Source organism: Notolepis coatsorum (genome assembly GCF_963971535.1).
Source record: "Notolepis coatsorum genome assembly, chromosome: 11".
NCBI classification, from domain to species: domain Eukaryota; kingdom Metazoa; phylum Chordata; class Actinopteri; order Aulopiformes; family Paralepididae; genus Notolepis; species Notolepis coatsorum.
In genome coordinates this window covers 21,261,981-21,271,040 of record NC_140175.1, presented here as the reverse complement: position 1 = coordinate 21,271,040, position 9,060 = coordinate 21,261,981, and positions in this window count along the sequence as shown.

Genomic DNA, 9,060 nt, shown 5'->3' with positions numbered 1-9,060 from the left:
ATAGCGGTTCAACATTTGGGAATGGAAGGTCTGAAATGGGAGGAGGTGGTTAGGGAATTGGGTGAGGGGGCTGAGAGGGACCAAGCAGCCCAGAATAAGATCGCAGGGGGCAAGGAGGGTCCCGCGGAGGGGGGCTCAGACAGGAAGTAGCAGCATTAGCTGCACTCCAATGGACAATGTAGGGGATGACGGGTTCCAGTAGACTGCGGGAAAAGAAGAAGAAGAAGAAGAGCCCATCAAAAGAATTGCGGAGGGCAGTAATACGCCACGATGCGTCTACACTGCCGGAAATTCAAATAAGAAGAAGAAGAAGATGACACGACTGTGCCCTCGCTCACAAAAGAAAAATAAATGGAATTGGACATTTCTATCTCAACTTATGACAATTTCTTTCAAAGTCATGCTCCACATAGACGGAATGGGTTCTCCACTCTAGCTAAAATCAGATTTTTTACCGTTCCCTCATTACTTTACAAAAGTTATACTGGCACATGGGTCTAATACAGCAATGGATTATGGGTAAATTCAACGTTAAAGCAGTGCCAATGTAAGACCGACTTTACATTAAACGAATGACAATAATATAGTATAAAGTAGGGTATTATTTGGACTAAAGAATGGTGTTGTCTCACCATACTCGCATGTTGAGGGAGAGCACCATACATTATACACTGAGAAACCACGGCTGAGAGTGAGCTCTCCGGGAACAACCCCACTTGCCAGACAGTTTTTTTGGCAACCGTCTTCCGGTCTCACTTCCTTTGCTAACGGTCTAATCTACACTGCTGCCACCTGTCGTCACGGAGGGGAATTGCAGCCATTTTGTATAAATAAAAAAAAACTGGAAAAATACGGGCTTGGTCCAACTCGAGTTGCTATTACTTTTTGGAAAGTTTCACTGCACCGTTTGGCTACAAATCGACTTTAAACGGGAAATTTCGGTCCATAGGGAATGAATGGCGGAATGTAATTAACTAGAGTGTAGAAGCTGCATTTTTTTGTTTTACCTTCACCTTTTGTAAATTGCTACAGTGATCTCAATTTTGGACGTAGATATAAAAACAACACATCAAAACGATGACACGACTGTGCCCTCGCTCACAAATGAAAAATAAATTGAATTCTTATGACAATTTCTTTGAAAGTCATGCTCCACATAGACACGAATGGGTTCTCCACTCTAGCTAAAATCCGATTTTTTACCGTTCCTTCCCTTGTTTGCCGATCGCCACCCAGGCCACAATTGTCAACGGAATTACACAACATTGCACATAACCCTTCACATAACCCTTCAAGTGCTCATATTAAGTCGACTAAGGCCCCATCCACACGAGCGCTGGTTTTAATATAACCATGATTGTATGTGCGCAGTTGCACTGTTCGGCCACACACAACCGGGGATTTGCTACACTGCAACCACGGTCTTTAAAACCGGTGGCCAGGGTGAAGTTTTGCGGTTTTGCAGTTGCGTGTGGGCATAGCAACCGAGGTTATTCCCAGTGTTTACAGCAGAGCTGTCGCAATTATTTCCCATGTTCACGGCAGACCGCGGGGTAGAGAGATTATAGCAGAGCCAGCTACACCAGTGTTTACAGCAGAGCTGTCCCCAAGTAGCATTATATGAAAATGATTGTAACAAACTTTTGTTCAAAACGTATCGTCTGTGTTGAAGAGTGTTGTGATCGACTGATGTCTTGTCGCATTCCTGACCTGACGCTTGTTATAAGGAACCCAGTCCAGACTGCATCCCCTTAACAATTGTTTGTATTGAGCCGTATTGTATTGTACCCATTCTGCAATCTGTTAAATAACGTTTACATCCATTTCATATCGGTAACGTTACCACATTACGTTAGCATTTAAGCTATATACTATACATGGATATAGCCATTCACATTAGCATGTAGCTAACAACACCGGCGGTCTTTTGTGAGACTAAACTATCCGCTCTTGGTGGTAAATTGTGTTGCTGATGGTTTTGTTTCATCAACAAAATGAGAGGCAGAACACACAGTGAATGTATCCGTTTGTTTATTGCAGTTTCTTTCTTTGCTGAAAATATATGTTCCGTTGGCAAAATGATCAATAGGGTCCAGCTGTGTTTCTAAAGTAACAGGAAGTTTAGTGAGCGTTCAGCCTTTTCTGATTGGTTGAACAACATCGCCGCCTATTGTTTTGGCATTGTACTACATGTAACGGTTGCTGGTGCCGTGGGTACGCAGTTATACACGGTTGTTCACCTGTGTTCACCTGTGTGGACAGAGTTTTATTTTTTTCTACTTCGGTCATATTAAATCCAATTCCAAACGCTCGTGTGGACAGGGCCTAAGCTTCATCTCTTATCGTTTTGCGTTAATCATCGTGAGAGTGAAGGACGCCTCAGCCCTCATTGAAATACATTGGGTCCATAGTGCATAGTCATTGCGTCAGTTAGGATTCGAATCAATTAGGGGTAGCAGGTGGCATGACTCAGAGGGAGCTTTTAATCAACTCAGTGCTGCTGACCTAGCAATGACCTCTCAGGGAGTTAGCCCTTGATGCCCCCTTTTTGTATCTTTTGAACCGTTTGTCGTAGAGACTTGCGGGTTGTGGCATTGTACTCAGTAGGGATATCCTCTTTCATTGGTCTATGTTGACCACTCCCCCGATCATTAGGCCACACCCCCTTTGTGTATCTTTTGAACCGTTTGTCGTAGAGACTTGCGGCTTGTGCCATTGTACTCAGTAGGGATATCCTCTTTCATTGGTCTATGTTGACCACTCCCCCGATCCTTAGGCCACACCTCCTTAGGCCACACCCATTTGTGTATCTTTTGAACCTTTGTCGTAGACTTGCAGGTTGTGCCATTGTACTCAGTAGGGATATACTCTTTCATTGGTCTATGTTGACCACTCCCCTGACCCTTAGGCCACGCCCCCTTTGTGTATCTTTTGAACCGTTTGTCGTAGAGACTTGCGGGTTGTGTCATTGTACTCAGGGATATCCTCTTTCATTGGTCTATGTTGACCACTTTTATTGTCTGATTCAAGTAGAACAGCTAGCTAGCCGTTGTGGACACTCACCTTTCCACAGCTAAACCAAGGCATCTTGTTTGAGAAATGCAGGCTTCAGTCTATGTGTTTAGTCTATCTGTCTGAACAGGACTGTTTCAAGATGCACAATGAGATCTTCTGAGAGAATTGTTGAATAGATACACAAATGTTCTAGAATGTTCTATTATAACATACTGTGACATCACAAATGTTCTAGAATGTTCTATTATGAGATCATACTGTGACATCACAACGGAACATGTTTGAGTCCCATTTGAATAATATAAATAATATGTCCCCGAAGCCTGTTTTTGGGATTCAAACTTCGTCAGGGTTTTTCGAATGGACGTTCGAACCTTTGTTTTTAATAAAAAAATATTTATAAAAAAAAAAATATATATATACATTTTTTTTTTTTTTTAATATCCTCAAACTAAGTCCTCAATTTGAATAAAGTGATTAATCTGATTAAACGGACGTTCGAACCTTCGTTTTTAATTAAAAAAGTAAAATTAAAAAAATATATATTTATATTTTTAATATCCTCAAATAAAGTGATTCATCTGATTAAATGAGTCTTTTTTCATTCAGTATTCAATATTGTCTGATTCAATATTAACATTCAGTATTCAATAGTGTCTGGTTCAATATTAACATTCAGTATTCAAGTAGAACAGCTAGCTAGCCGTTGTGGACACTCACCTTTCCTTTCCCTTTTGTGGATGATGAGTATCTGTCTGAACAGGACGCGTCTATGCTTTTACCAATGCGTTCGTGTTTCCGGGTTCCCGTTTTGCGCTCTGATTGGCCACTGACCTACGCTAGTACGCCCCCCTTGTAAGTAGAGAGTCGGTGCTGCACTCAACCGATTCATTCAACAGGAAGCGATTTGCGAGTACAATACACCATCACACCAGAGTGGATAAAGAAATGCTCCAGAAATGAATATGCTTAAGGAAAGGCTTAACGAGTCAGCGCGAGAGCGCACACACAAAAGCACACACGCATGATATCTGATTTATTAATGCCAAATAATGGACGACGACCGCAATTGGCACTTGAAAAGTGTAAATGATGGATTAGTCAGTAACCATTCATGACAGCTTGTATAGCTCAACTGGTTAGTGCCCTGCCTGTGGACCATATGGTCCCCGGGTCGAATCTCTTGCCTACTTTTTCTTTCTTTTCGTAACGTTAAATAATCTATCCACTCTGGTGTCCCAAAAAGGACAATAACACCACCTTATGCATACTGCACTTTATGTGAATACTGTGATACTGTGAATACTGTATATTTCAGTTGGTTAGATAGTCAATTCTATTGACTTATTTGTTTACACTGCTTGTGTTGTTTTCACTACCTGTGTACCCCCCCCCCCATGCTGCTATGATGCCTGAATTACCCCAAGGGGATCAATAAAGGAATATCTTATCTTATCAACCAGAGTGGATAAATTGATTAACATTACAGAAAAAAAAGAAGTATCCAAGAGATTCGAACCGGGGACCATATGGTCCACAGGCAGGGGACTAACCAGTTGAGCTATACAAGCTGTCATGAATTGTTATTATAAAATACAATATTATAAAATCCTGTCAGGTAGCGTGCCTCAAAGCATGAATGAACCGGCATTTACCGGCATTTCTAAGCACTTTAAACTTACCAGAACTTTAGCGCACATAGTCACCGGAAACAGCTGTTCCTGGAGGCAGTACTGTGATAAGCATTTGCATTTCAGCGTCCTGCTACGGTCATAGCAAGGGGGGCGTACTAGCGTAGGTCAGTGAGTGGCCAATCAGAGCGCAAAACGGGAACCCGGAAACACGAACACGTTGGTAAAAGCATAGACACGAACAGGACTGATCAGTCCTGTTTCAAGATGCACAATGAGATTGTCTGAGAGAATTGTTGAATAGATACACAAATGTTGTAGAATGTTCTATTATGACATCATAATCAGTAATCCCTAGTAATATTCTATCCTCTTTCATTGGTCTATGTTGACCACGCCCCCATGGTTCGGCTCCTCCCCCTTCAGGGGATTAATCTTGATCCTTAGGCCACGCCCCATTTTTGTATCTTTTGAACCGCTTGTCATAGAGACTTGCAGGTTGTGCCATTGTACTCAGTAGGGATATCCTCTTTCATCGGTCTATGTTGACCACGCCCCCATTGTTCGGCTCCTCCCCTTTTGTGTATCTTTTGAACCGTTTGTCGTAGAGACTTGCGGGTTGTGCCATTGTACTCAGTAGGGATATCCTCTTTCATTGGTCTATGTTGACCACAGGATTTGAATCAATTAAGGCTTGCAGGTGTACTGAGTTGATTGACACCTGCATGTGCATGACACTTAAGGGAGGTGTCAATCAACTCAGTACTGACTTCTACATTCATTGGTGGATGTTAGCCATGACCTCTATACAGTGGGTTAGGGCTGTCCCCGACTAAGGATTTGGATAGTCGACTATGATTGGCCAAAATTTGCCGTTAGTCGACTATTAGTCGACTAAAAAAAAATATATATATTATATATAATATTTTTTTTTATCATTCCATTTGGGCTGTGGGGGTGCTTAATGTCTGAAGTAGTCGACTGAAGGCTTCTTGTCCTCTGCAAAAGCATGCATCTTGATAGGCCACACCTAGACGGTTCAAAACCTTTTTTTTTAACCGTCTTTTGAACCACCTAGAAACACCCTAGCAACCAGCTATAACACCCTAGCAACCACCTATAACACCCTAGCAACTGCCTAGAAACACCCTAGCAACCACCTATAACACCCTAGCAACCACCTAGAAACACCCTAGCAACCAGCTATAACACCCTAGCAACCACCTATAACACCCTAGCAACCACCTAGAAATACCATAGCACCCACCTAGAACACCCTAGCAACCACCTAGAGATACCCTAGCAACCACCTAGAAACACCCTAGCAACCACCTAGAAACACCCTAGCAACCAGCTATAACACCCTAGCAACCACCTATAACACCCTAGCAACCGCCTAGAAACACCCTAGCAACCACATATAACACCCTAGCAACCACCTAGAAACACCCTAGCAACCAGCTATAACACCCTAGCAACCACCTATAACAACCTAGCAACCACCTATAACACCCTAGCAACTACCTAGAAACACCCTAGCAACCACCTATAACACCCTAGCAACCACCTAGAAACACCCTAGCAACCACCTATAACACCCTAGCAACCACCTAGAAACACCCTAGCAACCACATAGAACACCCTAGCAACCACCTAGAAATACCCTAGCAACCACCTAGAAACACCCTAGCAACCACCTATAACACCCTAGCAACCACCTAGAAACACCCTAGCAACCAGCTAGAAACACCCTAGCAACCACATAGAACACCCTAGCAACCACCTAGAAATACCCTAGCAACCACCTAGAAACACCCTAGCAACCACCTATAACACCCTAGCAACCACCTAGAAACACCCTAGCAACCACCTAGAAACACCCTAGCAACCAGCTAGAAACACCCTAGCAACCACCTAGAAACACCCTAGCAACCACCTATAACACCCTAGCAACCACATATAACACCCTAGCAACCACCTATAACACCCTAGCAACTACCTAGAAACACCCTAGCAACCACCTATAACACCCTAGCAACCACCTAGAAACACCCTAGCAACCACCTATAACACCCTAGCAACCACCTAGAAACACCCTAGCAACCACATAGAACACCCTAGCAACCACCTAGAAATACCCTAGCAACCACCTAGAAACACCCTAGCAACCACCTATAACACCCTAGCAACCACCTAGAAACACCCTAGCAACCAGCTAGAAACACCCTAGCAACCACCTATAACACCCTAGCAACCACCTAGTAACACCCTAGCAACCACCTAGAACCACCTATAACACCCTAGCAACCGCCTAGAAACACCCTAGCAACCACATATAACACCCTAGCAACCAGCTATAACACCCTAGCAACTACCTAGAAACACCCTAGCAACCACCTATAACACCCTAGCAACCACCTATAACACCCTAGCAACTACCTAGAAACACCCTAGCAACCACCTATAACACCCTAGCAACCACCTAGAAACACCCTAGCAACCACATAGAAACACCCTAGCAACCACCTAGAAACACCCTAGCAACCAGCTATAACACCCTAGCAACTACCTAGAAACACCCTAGCAACCACCTATAACACCCTAGCAACCACCTAGAAACACCCTAGCAACCACATAGAAACACCCTAGCAACCACCTAGAAATACCCTAGCAACCACCTATAACACCCTAGCAACCACCTAGAAACACCCTAGCAACCAGCTAGAAACACCCTAGCAACCAGCTATAACACCCTAGCAACCACTTATAACACCCTAGCAACCGCCTAGAAACACCCTAGCAACCACATATAACACCCTAGCAACAACCTAGAAACACCCTAGCAACCAGCTATAACACCCTAGCAACCACCTAGAAACACCCTAGCAACCACCTATAACACCCTAGCAACCACCTAGAAATACCCTAGCAACCACCTAGAACACCCTAGCAACCACCTAGAAACACCCTAGCAACCACCTATAACACCCTAGCAACCACCTAGAAACACCCTAGCAACCAGCTATAACACCCTAGCAACCACTTATAACACCCTAGCAACCGCCTAGAAACACCATAGCAACCACATATAACACCCTAGCAACAACCTAGAAACACCCTAGCAACCAGCTATAACACCCTAGCAACCACTTATAACACCCTAGCAACCGCCTAGAAACACCATAGCAACCACATATAACACCCTAGCAACAACCTAGAAACACCCTAGCAACCACCTATAACAACCTAGCAACCACCTATAACACCCTAGCAACCACCTAGAAACACCCTAGCAACCACCTATAACACCCTAGCAACCACCTAGAAACACCCTAGCAACCACATAGAACACCCTAGCAACCACCTAGAAATACCCTAGCAACCACCTAGAAACACCCTAGCAACCACCTATAACACCCTAGCAACCACCTAGAAACACCCTAGCAACCAGCTAGAAACACCCTAGCAACCACCTATAACACCCTAGCAACCACCTAGTAACACCCTAGCAACCACCTAGTAACACCCTAGAAACCACCTATAACACCCTAGCAACCACCTAGAAATGACCCACCCCCCCCTCCACCCCACTAACCCAACCTCCTCCAACCTCCAACAGATGAGGGTGTGTCACTGGTGTACGCCTCTGGGCTACAGGCCTGCAGAGCTGCTCCAGAAGTACTGTGACGGATCTCTCTCTAGGGACGACGATCAGGCCGTGGAGGAAGACCTCGGCATGTGCCTGGAGTGTGTGGATGAGTACCACAGAGTCCGCAAGGAATCTCCTCAGCTCCACAAGGTAAAGGAAGAGTTAAGCACGCTATCTATTTCTTTCATACCTTCCTGACTAGGCTTGGGTGATGTGATGAGATTATCGTGCAACCCAATATTGGTTGGCCGTGATAATGGCCCTCAATAGCTGTATATTTGTAGATCTCATATGTCATAAATGTCTAGATGTAACAGTACTGTCTATCTGTATGTCATGTATGTCATATATGTTATGATGAATTGAAAATGGGGGACCGTGATGTAAACAAGACGAAGGTCTTTCTCTGGTCTGCATCCCCTTAACAATTGTGTGTATTGAGCCGCACTGCAGTGTATTGTACCCATTCTGCAATCTGTTAATACAATTTTCAATCAATCAATCAATCAGCTACACCACACACAAAAAACACACAAGTGCAGTGATTTGACCACCAGCCAGGCGGGATAAATTAATTAGATTAGATTGTCATTATACAACACAAGTACAGTTTAACAAAGTGTTTATTAAAGGAGCTCCCGTCTGATACGGAGCTACTGATAAATTTGATCCCGTAGATGGACTTGGCTGATGCGCCGTTATATTGTTTGATCTGATACCAAACTGTCAGTGTTCCAATGATAAAATGCAGGCAGCTCTTCTTGG